The following is a 17,268-nucleotide window of genomic DNA, read 5'->3' on the forward strand; positions in this document are numbered from 1 at the left end:
AGCAACCATATGCCAATGAAATGGAGAACCTGGAAGAAACAGACAAATTCTTAGAAAAGTATAACCTTCCAAAACTGAACCAGGAAGAAATAGAAAATATGAACAGATCAATCACAAGCATGGAAATCAAACTGTAGTAAAAAAAAAAAATCTTCCAACAAACAACAGTCCAGGACCAGATGGTTTAACAGGAGAATTCTACCAAAAATTTAGAGAAGAGCTAACACCTATCCTGCACAAACTCTTCCAGAAAATCACAGAGGAAAGAAAAATCCAACTCATTCTACAAGGCCACCATCACCCTGATACAAAAATCAGATAAAGATGCCATAAAAATGAAAATTACAAGCCAATATCACTCATGAACACAGACACAAAAATCCTCAACAAAATTCTAGCAAACAGAATCCAACAACACATTAAAAAGATCATACATCATGATCAAGTGGGCTTTATCCCAGAGATGCAAGGATTCTTCAATGTAAAATCAATCAACATCAAACACCATATTAACAAACTGAAAGATAAAAATCAGATGATCATCTCAATAGATACAGAGGAAACTTTTGACAAAATTTAACATCCATTTATGATAAAAGCTCTCTAGAAAATGGGCATATAAGGAATAACCTCAACAAAGGTCATATATGACAAACCCACAGCAAACATTTTTCTCAGTGGTGAAAAACTGAAAGCATTTCCCTTAAGATCAAGAATAAGACAAGAGTGCCCATCCTCAACACTATTACTCAACAGTTTTGGAAGTCCTACCCACAACAATCAGAAGAAAAAAGAAGTAAGAGGAATGCAGATTGGAAAAGAAGAAGTAAAACTCTCATTGTTTGCAGATTACATGATACTATACATAGAAAACCTTAAAGATGCCACTAGAGCTAATGAATGAATATAATAAAGTCACAGGATATAAAATTAATACATAGAAATCTCTTGTATTCTTATATACTAACAATGAAAAATCAGAAAGAGAAATTAAGGAAACAATCCCATTCACCACTGAAACAGGAAGAATAAAATACCTAGGAATAAATCTACCTAAAGAGACAAAAAACCTGTTTGCAGAAAACTATAATTCAGTGATGAAAGAAATCAAAGATGACATAAACAGATGGAAAGATATATCATGCTTCTGGATTAGAAGAATCAATATTGTGAAAATGACTATACTACCCAAAGCAATCTATAGATTCAATGCAATCCCTATCAAATTACCAATAATATTTTTCAAAGAACTAGAACAAAAAAGTTCACAATTTGTATGGGAACACAAAAGACCCCCAACAGGCAAAGCATTCTTGGGAGAGAAGAATGGAGCTGGAGGAATCAGACTCCCTGACTTCAGACTATACTACAAAGCTACAGTCCTCAAGATAGTATGTACTGGCACAAAAATAGAAATCAGACCAATGGAACAAGATAGAAAGCCTAAAGATTACCTATGTACCTACTGGCACCTTATTGTTGACAAAGGAGGCAAGAATATACAGTGGAAAAAAGATAGTCTCTTTAGTAAATGGTTCTGGGAAAACTGGACAGCTGTGTTTAAAACAATGAAATTAGAGCACTTCCTAACACCATACACAAAGATAAACTCCAAATGGATTAAAGACCTAAAGAGAAGACCAGAAACTATCATATTCTTAGAGGAAAACATAGGCAGACCACTCTTTAACATAAATCACAGCATGATCCTCAATGACCCACCTTGCAGAGTAATGGAAATAAAAATAAACATGGGACCTAATTAAACTTAAAAGCTTTTGCATGGTAAAGGAAACTATAAACAAGGTGAAAAGACAACACTCAGGATGGTAGAAAATAATGGCAAATGAAACAATTGACAAAGGATTAATTTCCAAAACATACAAGAAGTTCATTCAGCTCAATACCAGAAAAACAAACAACCCAATCAAAAAGCGGGCAGAAGATCTAAACAGCCATTTCTCCAAAGAAGACATACAGATGACTAGTAAACAAATGAAAAGATGCTCAACATTGCTCATTACTCAGTTCAGTTCAGTTCAGCCGCTCAGTCGTGTCTGACTCTTTGCGACCCCATGAATCGCAGCACGCCAGGCCTCCCTGTCCATCACCAACTCCTGGAGTTCACTCAGACTCAAGAGAAATGCAAATCAAAACTATAATGAGCTATCACCTCACACTGGTTAGAATGGCCATCATCAAGAAATCTACAAACAATAAACACTATAAAGGGTCTAGAGAAAAGGGAACCTTCTTGCATTGTTGATGGGAATGCAAATTGATATAGCCACTGTGGAGAACAGTATGGAGATTCCTTAAAAAACTAGGAATTCCTTAAAAAACTACTGTATAACCCAGCAACCCCACTTCTTGGCATATACCCTGAGGAAACCATAATTGAAAAAGACACATGTACCCCAATGTTCACTGCAGCACTATTCACAATAGCTAGGACATGGAAGCAACTTAAATGTCCATTGACAGATGAATGGATAAAGAAGGTGTGGTACAAATACACAACGGAATATAAATCAGCCATAAAGAGGAACACATTTGACTCAGTTCTAATGGGGTGGATGAACCTATAGCCTATTATACAGAGGAAAGTAAGTCAGGAAGAGAAAGACAAATATCATTTATTAACACATATATGGAATCTAGAAAGATAGTACTGATGAACCTATCTGTAGGGCAGCAATGAACACATAGACATAGAGATCAGACTCGTGGCCACATGAGGGCAAGGAGACAGTGGGACGAATTGAGACAGAAGCACTGAAACATATACATCACCATATGTAAAATTAGATAGCTAGTGGAAATTTGCTGTATGACACAAGGAACTCAAATCTGGTGCTCTGTGACAACCTAGAGGGGTGGGAGTGGGAGGGAGGTTCAAAAGGGAGCAGGCATACGTATACCTGTGGCTGATTCATGTTGATGTATGGCAGAAACCAACAAGATATTGTAAAGCAACTATGCTCCAATTAAAAATAAATAAAATGTTAAAAAAGCAATCCATTAATCCAAAAGAAATCAGGAAAGGCAGAAAAAAACATACAGCAACTAGAAAAAAAAATGAGATGACAGACTTAAAACTAATAATCATCCTACTTATAAATGGACTAAATATTCCATTTAAAAAGGAGAGATTAAAGAGCGAGACCCAACTAAATACTGTCTCAAAGAGAGCCACTTAAAATATAAACACAGAGATAGCTTAAAGTGAAAGGATATAAAAAGATATGCACACAATAAACATAAAAAACTGCTGTGATTTACTAATATCAGACAAAGTAAAGAGTATTATCACAGATAAAATATATTTCTTCAGGAGAAATCAGCAAGATATAAAAATTCAAAACATATACTTATCTAATTACAGAGCTTCAAAATATGTGAGAAAGAACTGGCAGAACTAAAGGGAGAAATAGAAATCATAGCTGGAGATTTTAACACCTTTGTCTCAGCAACTGATAGAACAATTAGGCAATCAGAGTAGATAAGGAAGATTTAAATGAAATTATCAACTGGATCCAGTTGCCATTTAGAAAATACCATAGAGTTAAGATTTAGCTTCCCTGGTAGCTCAGACAGTAAAGCGTCTGCCTACAATGTGGGAGACCCAGGTTCGATCCCTGGGTCGGGAAGACCCCCTGGAGAAGGAAATGGCAATCCACTCCAGTACTCTTGCCTGGAAAATCCCATGGACCGAGGAGCCTGGTAGGTCCATGAGGTTGCAAAGAGTCGGACACGACTGAGCAACTTCACTTCATACAGTTAAGAATCCAGTCTCTTTGTGGAATCTGTGACTATAATACATTTAAATTAGAAATCTATAAAATAAGGATATCAGGAAAAATCCAAATATTTTTAGGTGAAACAACATAGCCTAAATAACCCATGTATAGAAGAAGAAAGCACAAGGAGAACTGGAAAATTTCCAAACTAAGTGATAATGATATCAATATATCAAATCTCGTGTGATGCAGCTAAAGCAGTCTGCTTGGAAGGAAATTCATAGTTTTCTTAAAATTTATTTTCTTTTAAGGAAGAATATCTTAGAAACTCCGAGTTTTTTATTTTTTTGGCCACACCTCGTGTACTCTGCAGGAGTTCCCCAAACAGGAACTGAACCCATGCCCTTGTAGTGGAAGCTCAGCATCTTAACGACTGGACTACCAGGGAAGTCCCAAGAAATTTATAGCTTTAAATGCTTATACTAGAAAAGAAGAATGATCTGAATTCAAAGATCTCATTCTCACCTTATAAAGCTAGAAAAAGAAGAGCAAATTAACCCCAAAGCAAGTTGAAACAAAGACACAAAAAAGCATAATCAAAGAAATACTCTGTTTCCATTTATAATACTCTAGCATAATTGACCAAGAAAAAAGAGACAGTACAAATTACTCACACCACGAATGAAAAAGAGGATGTTACTATAGACATCCTACAGACATTAAAAGGATAATAAGGCAATATTATGAAATATTCATGCTAATAAATTTCACAATTTAGAAGTACTGGAAAAATTCCTTGAAAAACTCAAACTGCCAAAACAAAAACAGGAGGAGAAAATCTGACTAGCTCTCTGTCTATCAAAATAATTAAACTCATAATTAAAAACTTCCCCACAGAGAAAACTCCAGGCCCAGACAGTTTTTTATAATGAATTCTCTTAAACACTTAGGGAAGATGTATTACCACCATCAAGGACTTGAAAGATACAGGGGTAGTGATTCCCACCACATCCACACTGAACTTGTCTGTCTGGCCTGTGCAGAAAGCTGATGGATCTTAGAGAATGACAGTTGACTATTGTAAACTTAACTAAGTGCTGACTTCAAATGCTGCTGCTGTTTCAGAAGCAGCTTCATTGTCTGAGCAAAGATAACATTTCCCCTGCCACCTGATATGTAGCTATCACTCTGGAAATACCCATTTCTCAAAGCCTATTAATAAAGACCACCAGAAGCAGTTTGCTTTCAGCTGGCAAAGCCAGCAATACACCTGCACTGTTCTGCCTCAGGGATAGAGCAACTCTCCAGTCCTGTGTCATAATTTAGTCTACAGTACCTTGATCACCCTTCCCTTCCAGAAGATATCACACTGGTCTTACTAGGGGCCACCAAGTTACTATGCCATCTGAGTCAACAGGCAAGTAAGAGGGTTACTTTACTGGCCAGACTTATTGATCCTGCTTATCAAGGGGAAACTGGGCTGGTACTACACAATGGATATAAGGAAGAGTATGTCTGGAATGTAGGAATCGCTTAGGGTTCTTAGTACTACCATGCCATATGATTGACATCACTGGAAAACAAGAACAATCCAATTCAAGTAGGACTGCTAATGGTCCAGACAGACCCTTCAGGAATAAGAGTTTGGATCACACTACAAGGCAAAGAACCAAAATCAGCTAAGCTTCTTGCTGCAAACTAAAGGAATATGGAAATGGCAGTGTAAGAAGGCCCCACTCCAGTACTTTTGCCTGGAAAATCCCATGGATGGAGGAGCCTGGTAGGCTGCAGTCCATGGGGTCGCTAAGAGTCGGACATGACTGAGCGACTTCACTTTCACTTTTCACATTCATGCATTGGAGAAGGAAATGGCAACCCACTCCAGTATTCTTGCCTGGAGAATCCTAGGGACGGGGGAGCCTGGTGGGCTGCCATCTATGGGGTCACACAAAGTCGAACAAGACTGAAGCGACTTAGCAGCAGCAGCAGCAGCAGCAGCAGTGTAAGAAAGTAGATATAAATACCAGCTATGACCATATGACCATGTTATAGAAATGAAGATTTTGAGTATTTCTTGCTTATTTTGTTAAACATGTTTATATATATGTGCATATATGTTTGTTTTTTCCCTCTCTTATCCCCATATCATCTAACATAAGATATATTAATAGTTAACTTTATAGAGTAATTAACCTCCAATTAAAATAAATAAATTTATATTAAAAAAATAAAAAAAATAGTTAACTTTATATAAGAATATTTAAGTTATAGGATATCAGGGAGAAGAATGAACCTTACCCAAGACTTTTGCATCTTCTTTTGGGGAAAGAGTCAGTGCATTTCTGATTATATACAGGATAGTTGCACCATGTTAAGCAAAAGTAGGGTTTTGTTAATGGGCTTTGTTGCTGCCTTTATTTGAAAGTTAAGAATAGTTTAAGGAAGTGTATATAAGTGTCAAATCGATAAGAGACAGGCTGTGATGGTCTGTTTTATGCCAGCTTTACTAGGCAATAGTCCCCAGTAATGCAAATCCTAGTCTAGGTGTTGCTATGAAGGTATTTTGTAGATGGGATTAACATCCACAATTAGCTGATTTTAAAGAGATTATCCTCACTAACAGGAGTGGGCCTGATCCAATCAGATAAAAGGACCTGAAGAGCAGAACCTGAGGTTTCCCTGAAGAAAAAAAATTCTCCTGAAGCTTCAACTCCTGCTCAAATGTTTCCAACCTGTCCTCCTTGATGACCTGTTCTACAAATACTTGCAATATAGCCATCTTTCTTCCTTTCTTTCTTTCTCTATCTTCACATACACACCTACATAGATATGTATATACACTACTACTACCTTCTTTTCTGGTGGAACCCTAACAGATATGTCTTCAACTCTTCTTTGAGGCTAGAAGAATCTTGATGCCAATACTTAACAATAACATACAAGAAAAGAAAATTGCAGGCTAATACAGCTCACAAACTATAGACACAAAAATTCGTAATAAAAATGCTAGCAAATCAAATTCGGCAATATAAGAAAGATTATATCACGACCACATGGGGTTTATTCCAGATTGAAAGTTAGTACAATACTTGAAAATCAATCATAGAAATTCATCATTTTAACAGAATAAAAGAGAAAAGCCATATCACCATCTTAAGAGAGTAGTAAAAGCATTTGAAATTCCACATTCATTTGTGGTAAAATTCTCAATATATGAGAACTAGAAGGGAATTTTCCAGAGTGTGATAAAAAGCATCTATAAAAACCTACAGTAAAGATACTTTGCAGTTAAGTATTGGCTGCTTTCCCCCTAAGATGGAAGCAAGGTAAAGTCTCCACCCCTACCATTTCTAGTCATCATTGGACAAAGATGGCATAACCAGTGTAATAAAGCAAGAAAAAGAAATGGAAAGAAGAAAGATCTGAAAAGAAAAAAATTAAGCTGTCTTTATTTACGGATGGCATGATTGCTTATGTTGAATGTTGATTACACCACATACTATTAATAGCTTTGAGATCTTGGGCTAATTACTTCCTATAACAAGGCTTATTGTCCTCACCCTCACATCAAGTTAGGAGGATGTAATGAAATGTTTAGCACAATGGCAGACTCATGATGGTGGGAATGGTGGTAACTTGATCCAGAACTTTATCCAGAATTTTAACTTCTCTGTGCCTCAATTTCCTCATCTATTAAGCAGATAATACTATTGGCTACCACATAAGAGGGCTTCCCAGGTGGCTCTAGTGGTAAAGAATCCATCTGCCAGTGCAGGAGACATAAGAACCCTGGGTTCAATCCCTGGGTCGGGAAGATCCCCTAGAGGAGGGCACAGCAACCCACGCTAGTATTCTTTTTTCTTTTTCTTGGTTTTATTCTTTTATTTTATTTTTATTTTTTTAATTTTTATTTTTACTTTATTTTACTTTACAATATTGTATTGGTTTTGCCATACATTGACATGAATCCACCACGGGTGTACATGAGTTCCCAGTCCTGAACCCCCCTCCCACCTCCCACCCCATATCATCTCTCTGGATCATCCCTGTGCACCAGCCCCAAGCATCCTGTATCCTGTATCGAACATAGACGGGCGATTCATTTCTTACATGATAGTATACATGTTTCAATGCCATGCTCCCAAATCATCCCACCCTCTCCCTCTCCCTCAGAGTCCAAAAGTCCATTCTATACATCTGTGTCTCTTTTGCTGTCTCATCGCAGCACTGTTTATAATAGCCAGGACATGGAAACAACCTAGATGTCCATCAGCAGATGAATGGATAAGAAAGCTGTGGTACATATACACAATGGAGTATTACTCAGCCATTAAAAAGAATACATTTGAATCAGTTCTAATGAGGTGGATGAAACTGGAGCCGATTATACAGAGTGAAGTAAGCCAGAAAGAAAAACACCAATACAGTATACTAACACATATATATGGAATTTAGAAAGATGGTAATGATAACCCTGTATGCAAGACAGCAAAAGAGACAGATGTATAGAACAGACTTTTGGACACTCTAGTATTCTTGTCTGGAGAATCGCCATGGGCAGAGGAGCCTGGCGGCCTGCAAAGAGTCAGTCACGACTGAAGCAACTCAGCATGTATGTACCACGTAAGAATTCTGTGAGGATTATAAGCAAATGTACATATGATGCTTTGAACAACGCCTGACACAAAACAATCATCAGTAGTGTTAGCCACTTGTATTATTATCCAATTATGTGTTCCATGTTTAGAATAATCTTTTATCTTAAAATTATTCTCTGAGAAGCCACTTTAATAGAAAGGCTTTGGTACTCACTCTTCTTGGTAGGAAACAGAGCGAAGCTCCTCTGGAACCTGAAGGTGATTTGTAGTCAAAGCTATTTAATTAGATTCAATAAGCTTTTATTGAAAACCTACTCTATAGCAGTTACTGCTAGGCACATCTCTACATTTTAATCTCTTTTAAGCCTCAAACCCGGTTTTGGGTGGGCACTTTCTTCAGGTCCATTTTTGGGGAGACTGAGACACAGGGTAAATACTTTGCCCAAAGCCCCACTGCTAATAACTGACCGAGTTAAAATAGCATTTCAAGGCCTCCAAGTCCAAGCGTTCTCCTCGCTTCTCAGTCATGTACAACACAAGTAGCCCCCAACTAACCTCACCAGCTTGTGTTTATTCTTTGTGTACAGATAAAATTAGTCAGTCACGAGCATTTACGCTAAATGTCCAAATTAACACCGGGAATGTGTGTCGAACGAAGCCAAAACTGTTGGTGGGGGTGGGGAAGGAGGAAGGGAGAAGGCTTCTCTCCAGTTCAAGGGATTTGGAGCCGCACCAGCAAATCTGCCCCCGCTTTCTAGACTCCGTGCTATGAGAAAGAGATCAGGACGTATAGTAAACGGCATCACACCAAACTCCATGCCCAATTCTTGTAGGAAAAACACAGAAGGAGCTAAAAATGTCAGCTGTGTTGGATCCCTGCACAAAGTGGGCCTTCATTAGTTATTGCTACATGTTGGTCTAGAAGAAATATTTCATTAGCTACACTCTTGCTGTAGATTTTATCTAGTTGCCATAGAAACTTGGGAGAAAAAGCATGTTTCTAACCCTTGGACTAGGTTTGCTACCCAGTTTTACAGCTCTATTTAAAGAGCCCCCTTGTTATTTTAAACTCTTCCCCTTCTGGTCTCCTATTTTCTTCTCCTATGAGACAGCTGGACGGGACCTGTTCATGACCTTCCAACTGCTACTTGGCATGTTTTGAAGGCATAGTTCCTGAGAGGAGATGGCAAGAGCCAATATTGCTTTTCTGTGTTTATCTCTGAGAAGGGCTCCGGTCACAACAGAATTTTTTTAAGCTGAAGTTTCACGTCATCAAAAGTAAAAATGAATTGTTCTGTTTCTATTGCCTCTACCAAGCAAGCTACCCCACGTAGCCCACGTCCTTACAGTAGTGAGCCCCACCCAACTCCCTAGACAGCCTCTAAACTGGAAGTGTCTAGTTTCTAGACACCCTGAGTCCTTCTGTTTTCTCACAGGGCCCCTCTTCACTGTTCCTAGAGTTTCCAAATACACTACTAGGGCTGTGCTTGTCTGTACCGCTTTCTCTCCCCAAGGGACGAGCACATGTACCTCAGAGCAGGAGTCTAGGCCCAGCTCACAGACAGTGGCTCCCAGGATGTGAACTCCTGCCTGTCTCCTTACTGGATGAGTGTTGTCCCTTTCCTCTCCTGTCTGGGGACTCATTTAGCACAAATGGAGATTCTCATCTCATTACAGTTGGGTTTGCTCCACAGGAGAGAGGTGGGTGTCAGACGGTGAGTTCTATTTAGGGTGGGAGACAGTCGAGGCCTGGCCCTGCTGTGGTTTGGAGGTAAGGTTGAGGGCCAAATGCTGGGCATTTCTGGAAGTTAGAAAATGTAAGCTGGGAAGGATAGGAAGACTGCTTCCAAGCTTATTTTGATTGTAGATGGAGGTAAGCTTGGGTAATGGCCGAGAATGATATCACATAAATGACATACTACCCCTGCCAATGCAGAGACAGTCTCCCAGAGAGGAAGTAGAGCTACGGGTCTCATCTGTGTCCAGGAGCACGACTGCCACTCCATGGACTTAACCTCTCAAACTGAGGATGAAAATAGGGTATGATGGCCTACTAAGGAAGCTGCCAGGCAACCCCACCTTGCAGGGGTACACCCAGTTAGGAGGGTGTCTTGTATTAGCATTCTCTTTCCTGTATTAGCTCTGGGGAGCCTGGTTATAGAGCCTGATAGAAAGGCCTGGATGACTCTCACAAGCATAGGGGAAGATAAAGATTCATTACAAACTGTTCTGTTCCTGTGATTACTAACAAACAAGTGAGATAAGCTGGCTCATCAGTGAAACACTCCCTGGAGATGAAAGGGCTTCAGGGTTGCCAAGACAAGTAGTCTTTCCTTGGTAGAAAGTCCAAAGGTGACCACTATGGCTGGGTGGGTGTTTACACCTGGCTCTAAGCTGACAGTATCCAGGTGAGTCCTGGATGTGGGCAAGGAGGAGTTCCAGTTGCACCTATGGGATGCTTATAGCTACAAACCCCTTGTTTGTCTTATTTGCAAATGCCTCTCATGCTTCAGACAAAGCTTGATGCATATAGTAGATAGTCAACAAGTGTGTGTTAAACGTATACCAAGTTGTTATTGTTTTTGCTATGGGTCATAGATTTCTTTTAATAACAGCTTTATTGAGATACACTTCACAAACCATGAAACTCGCTGTTTTAAAGTATACAACTCAATGAGTTTTAGTGTATTCACAGAGTTCTACAACTATTACCACTACCTAACTTGAGAACATTTTCCACCACCTCTCTCCAAAACTCTGTATCCATTAACCATTCTACCCTATCCTCTATCCCTCACCCCCTGGCAACTACTGACTCAGTTTCCATCTACGACACCAGTTTTCTGACAATCACATTCCACAGTTTTATGGATTTCTGCTTAAGCACACAAAGCAACATGTCCACCCAGGTCACGCTCTTCAGAAAGCATCCCCTGTGTTATCCTGGTTCTAACTAATCCAGCCTCATCCTTTCTATCACTTAAAAGAACAGATGGCTTTAGCCTTCTCCAGGCCAAGGCTGAGTCTCTGGATTGCCAAACATGCTGATGAGCACTGAAATTCAGCCCAGAATCACAATGAGAGCAAATGTGAAATACCTGGACATCGCCAAACTAACACAGGCCTTTCCCCATGCTCCAGCACCATTTAGCAGCAACGGAGGCGACCCATTCTGGTGCAATGACTGTTAGCGGAATGGGGCATGCTAGATCAGTGATGGGAAGTTGGGCTTAGTCTGAAAAGGCAGCACTGAAGATGGGCAGTGGTGTCAGCCAAGGGACTTCACATGCGCAAGCACCAAGACCTACTTTAGGATGAAGCCTGAAATCTGAAGCCCCAGGGTTTGAGGTTACGCTGGCAGAAGGGGGGATAGCCCAAAGATCTGAAACCCAAGGCAGAGCTGATTCAGGATCCAAGGTGGGCAGCCAACTCCTGAACACAGGAGTCTGTGCAGGCTGAACAAGGTAGTTCTGAGGACTATTGCCAAATAGCTGGTTGCCACCTCAGTCAGATTTCTTAACCCAGTGCAGCAGCTCTTGCCTGAGAGCATTTTAAAGGTACCATGGGAACTCTGACACTGGGAACTGAGACTCACTGGCAGATAACAATCTGGAGGAGGTCAGCTCTTCCTTCAACAGCTTAGCCTATTTTGAAAATGAAAGTTGGTGAGGACAGTTCTCCATTTCTGGGAACAACATGGCAGCTTCCCTTAGAAGAGGTGGCGGGGCTCTGTGCCATGTTTATAGACAAGTGTTAACGTGGCTTTTCTAAGCCAGAATGTGAGCTTCTTGCAGAGAGTTGGTGTCATTTTCATTTTTGTATCCCAGTGCCTACAAGTTCTGGCACATAACAACCACTCAATAAAGACTTATTTAGTGAGTAAGTGAATTTCTAGTACCTGTCTCCATAAAATATGCTCCCATTTTTTTCCCCCAACTTCTCAAGGAAATAGGAAGGAAATACAAAGGAGCAAAATTTTCCACAGAACTCAATGGCAAAAAGAGTACCCCTTCTCCAAGACTCACTGCATTGAGGAGGGCAATTATGATAAAATATAAATGTATGCTTTTAAATGTGCTACTCTTATCAGGGGGAAAAAAGACACTGCACATCCAAGAGGAAAACATGTGAGCTGAATGAAGATTTAAAAAACAAAACAATTGATGTAAGGCCAGGGAAACAAGCTCTTAAAATGCTGGTGCAAAGACAGCGAGTACCACACATGCATGTCTACCCCCTTCCTCCCGAGCCCAGGACAGACACTGCTAATCAAGTTTAGGCTATTCTTTCCCACCAAACTGAGGCTAAACTTCAGAATCCTTGTCAACACTGTATTTCATGCAGTCATTACTGGGTGGTTGGTGTTGATAGACCTAATGTAAGCCATTAGTCATTGCTGAGCTGGAGTGTAGGAAGGACAGGGTGGTGAAAGAGTGTGAGGTCACCTAAGGAAGACAAGAAGGGGGTCTGGGAGGAGCCCCGACAGATGGCTGAGATCTGTGGTCTGGCTCAAGCCTTCTACGGAGGTTGTGGGGTGCACGCAGAAGTCTCGGCCTCACTCAAGGAATGCCCTGGGGCTGGATCTGAGATAAAGACAGAAAATGGCCTAGTTTTCCAAGAGCCCCAAGGGGCTAAGCTAACAATCGGGTCACCTGGCAAAGTCTGTTACCCCAAAGCCTGAGTCCAGAAGAACAGGCAGTTCACTGAAAGAGGAAGGAAACAGCGTTAATTCTGTGCCAGGGCCTGGTGCAGAATAACTGAGTCTGCCTGGAAGACATGCCTGAGCTATAAGCTGCTTAAACCCCGAAATCTGCTGCCTGTGCAGAAAATGCTGGTGGTGTACAATGTGATGGAGCAAACTGCTTCTGCCCCCATGTTAGGGGTGACAGGAGGACAAAGACGGACAGATTTGTTTCACAAGTAAAGGGAAGGGACTTCCCTGGTGGTCCAGTGGCTGACTCCAACCTTCCAGTTCAGGGGTCCCGGGTTCGATCCCTGATCAGGATCCTGCATGCCTCAGCTAAGACCCAGTGCTGCCAAATAAACAAATATTTTAAAAAATCAATACAATGTTAAATGAAAAAAAAAAAAAGTGAAAGGAAACTGGTAAAGGAAAAATTTCTCTTCTCTGGTCTGCCCAGAAGGGGACAACAGAAAATGACCTGAGTATAGCTTTTTGCTTGTCAGTAGCTCCTTTGTAAACCTGAAATGTCTGCATCTATCTTCAGCCAAGCTCTGTAAGGGCATGGGATTTCAGTTTCTCTTTTGAGGTGGAGGAACAGGAACCCAGACAGACTGCATGACAAGTTCTCTGACACACAGGAGACAGCTGGGATCAGCCTTCACGCTCTTCTTGTTCAAGACTTGTCTGGGCTGACAGTGGAAACCATGATGCCCTCATCAAAACAGCCCTGAAGAGAAGTGGTCAGGAACCGCTATGAACTGAATTTGAGTTTTTCCATGGCATTTTTCCTCTGAGAAGCTAGAAGTATTTTCCTGCTTTACACTGAAGGGACTCAATACACATATCTTTATGTCAATAACATCTTTCTAATATACATGTTTGACTGCAGATCGGAAGAGCCAGTGTATGGGCTGGCCCACCCATTCTCAGAGGCAGTGTGGAAAAAGAAAAGTTAGGAAGACTTCAATTTCAGCTTTAGCACTTACTAGCTGTGCAGCCTTGGGTGGTTACATTCACTCTCTGAACAACTGTAAATTTAGGGTACAACTCAATCCTAAAGGAAATCAACCCTCAACATTCACTGGAAGGACTGATGCTGAAGCTGAAACTCCAATACTTTAGCCATCTGAAAAGACCTTGGTGCTGGTAAAGACTGAGGGCAGGAAGAGAAGGGGGAGGCAGAGGACGAAATGGTTAGATAGTATCACTGACTCAATGGACATGAATTTGAGCAAACCCCGGGAAATAGTGAAGGACAGGGCAGCCTGGTGTGCTGCAGTCCTTGAGGTCGCAGAGTCAGACACGACTTAGTGACTGAATAACAACATTTACTTCTTAAGGGCTGTCCTGAGGATTCACAGGGTATATAAATAGCTTGACACACAATACATGATCAGTAAAGCTAAATCCATCACTCCTAGGTCAAGACAGAGGCTGGTGGTTTTGTTCTTATAAAGTAGGTAACATGGAAGAAGTCGCTTAGAGACAGTTCTGGACTCCTGGACGTCCGGACGTCCAGGCCAAAGCCCCTTCCTCTTCTCCATCTCTTGGCTTTCTCACCGGCCTGCACGCTCAGGCTAGGGGTGAAGAGGGCGGCAGGGAGAAGGCCGAGTGGACTGGCTCCCAGGGCCCTGGTTCCTAAACAGAAGCACGCAGCTGCACCTGCCCTCAGGGCTGCATTTGAGTTCCTTTCAAACCATGGACCAGTTGGAGAGAATTCTCATCACCCTTTTTTGGGGAGGTGACAGAAGCATGACAGTCTGAAGGAGAGGTGGGAATTAAGGAGAGACAGAGCAGGGAGCCATGGCACAGCGAGGACCCGGGCCACTGGCGAACGCTCCCCAAGGGCACCGAAGCTGGTAGCTCAATGAATCCGCTTCTTGGCTCAGAACGTGCACGCCTGTGTCTCAGCCTCCTCCTGCCCTCAGGAGCCCGGGCGCTCTCCTCCCCTGGGTTCAGCCTCTGCCAGCTCCCTCAGCCAAGCCCACAGCTCGCCAGGAGGTCAGGGCCAAAACACAATTGCAACAACTGTAGTGAAGGCTGAGCAAACAGCCCCGAAACGATGATGAAAAGCTTAACTACGGGAGCAGGCAGGCTGTCCGGGAAAGACACTAGAATGATAAATCATGGCCACCAGGCCCTGAGTTCTCTCCAGACCAGGAGCTTTGCCGGCAGCGGGGGCACAAGGGTCCCGGCTGTTCCTCCTGAGCACACTCTGGAAATGCAGCACCATTTTTTTCAAGTAAAATGTTCACAAGATGGCTGTCAAGACCAGGATGAAAGCCTTTAGAGGAAAGTGTGAATGCAGAACCCTGGGGACTTATGAGAAGGCAGTCAAAGGCTGGAATATTTAAAAAACCAGTCTTTTTCCCAGCCACCCCTGGTATGGTCTTGCCCTCAGCTGAGGCCCCAGCACAGCCTTGGGTGCTTCACTAGGGAGGGACTTGAAGCTCCACAAGGCAGCTGCCCTGGAACCACCTGGAGGACAGAACTATGGTGCCAATAAGAGGAGGTTACCCTGCAGAGTCTGGCAGGAGGAGTGAGCAAAAGTTATGCAGGGGGACACCCTGGGGAAGGGTGCAACCTATACAAGGGGCATCAGGACAGCATGAAGACTCCAAAGCCATCTCCTTCCTCCTCGCTGGCCATCTGGTCCCTGGCCACTGGGGCCCACTTGTACCTTCAGAAAAATAAGACCTCAGGCTTTTGAAAAGCATCAGTGTCTCCAGCTAAGGCCAGCCTGCTGTTTCTTTCTCCAAAATGTTTTCCCAGTTCTTCTTCCCCACACCCCCTTCATTCCTGTATCACCCTAACCCAGGCCGTGTCATCTCATTCTCGGAAAACTGCAATGGCTACAACGCAGCCTTCTCAGCCCAGCTCTCAGGTCTTCCTTGCCATGACCATAAGACTTTCTTATTTTAGGACTTAAAAAAAAAATCATGAAATTCCCTTACTCCTAGTTTTACACTGTTATCCTATCACGCAGTGTCTGGAGCCCAGACCCCTCCCCCTAGCCTTCCAGATCCTCACAACCCAGCTCTAGCTTCTCCAGCTCGTGGAGAATCTGGACTTTCTGCTCCAGTTAAGCCGCCGCCTCCCTGTTCCCTGTTCAGGCCAGGCTCATCCCTACCTCCAGTTCTTATTCCTCCTTTCCACACCCTTCTCACCCTCTCCACCTAATCAAACTCTCCCCCTCCTTCCAGCCCAGCTGCAGTCCCCTTCACTCCTTGCCTTTCAGGACTTCCTCGGCCTCTGCGCTCTCTCATTCTTCCGAGTTTCAGCTGAAATCAGCAGCTCGACATGGCTCTTGATGAGTTTCTGATTGTCTCATTTGTCTAGCTCGTCTGCAAGGGATCTGGGAGCAGGGCCACTGCTCATATCCTTCAATGACCTCAGGAGAACCAGGATAGAGCATGGTGTTCACACATAGAAGGGTCCCAATTCAAACTGGCTGGCTCTACAAAGTAGGGTGACCTTGAATTATAGTGAGGCCATTCATTCGACAAATGCCCACTAAATACCTACTATGTTTCATGGCTGCAGTGTCACGATCACCGGAGACTACAGTGTAAGAAAGACGGGGAATCAACAGACGACAGGGAAGCATAGTTAAATGCACAGTTACCGCACAGGCTGGCATGATGACGCTCTGATAGAGAACAAAGAGTATGCTGCAAGGGTACAGAATGAGGACCATCAACCCAGTCTCGGGAGACCATGGAATGCTCCCCAGGGTTGGTGCTTCTTAAAGACCTTGACTTAGCTGGTTATGGGCACTAGGGAGAATAAGAGAAGAATATTTTAAAAGAACTGAAAGGTTTAAAGTAGCCTGATTGTGTCTAGAAATGGGTTTTCTCTATTTACTTGAACAGCCTCTATGCCATCACTAGCAATTAAATGATAATATAATTATGTCTGTAACTATTGATCTATCCATCCATCTATATATTCTTACCCAGAACACACAAGTCCTGTGTGCTTGCCAGATATGGTCTGGGGAGGAGCAAGAGCATTTATATTTCATAGCATCTCTGTCTTTTCATTCTTAGCTGCCTGAGATGTTTGGGATAGTATTTCTTACAAATGGAGGGTGGGGAGGAAGGGGGACGGGAGAGGGAAGGATCCCTCTCTCTTACATAACACTCCAGCCCACTGGTTCCCCACAGTTTATTGCTATTCATCGCATTCCTTTTTCATCCAAAATGTAGGAATAATCTGACTGTGAAGCTATTATGGATAAAGTGAA

The 17,268-nt window shown here is 42.2% G+C and overlaps 1 long non-coding RNA gene across 1 annotated transcript; it reads right to left on the minus strand.

The window, feature by feature from the left end:
- Positions 1-2,663: 2,663 nt before the first annotated feature.
- LOC120875391 lies at positions 2,664-16,999 on the minus strand. The gene is made up of 3 exons (XR_005723949.1): positions 16,989-16,999; positions 5,111-5,114; positions 2,664-2,812 (listed from the first exon to the last, which is right to left on the minus strand). It is a non-coding gene; the product is annotated as an uncharacterized LOC120875391 (long non-coding RNA).
- Positions 17,000-17,268: the final 269 nt, after the last annotated feature.

The sequence above is a fragment of the Oryx dammah genome, unplaced genomic scaffold, assembly GCF_014754425.2.
Source record: "Oryx dammah isolate SB20612 unplaced genomic scaffold, SCBI_Odam_1.1 HiC_scaffold_16, whole genome shotgun sequence".
NCBI classification, from domain to species: domain Eukaryota; kingdom Metazoa; phylum Chordata; class Mammalia; order Artiodactyla; family Bovidae; genus Oryx; species Oryx dammah.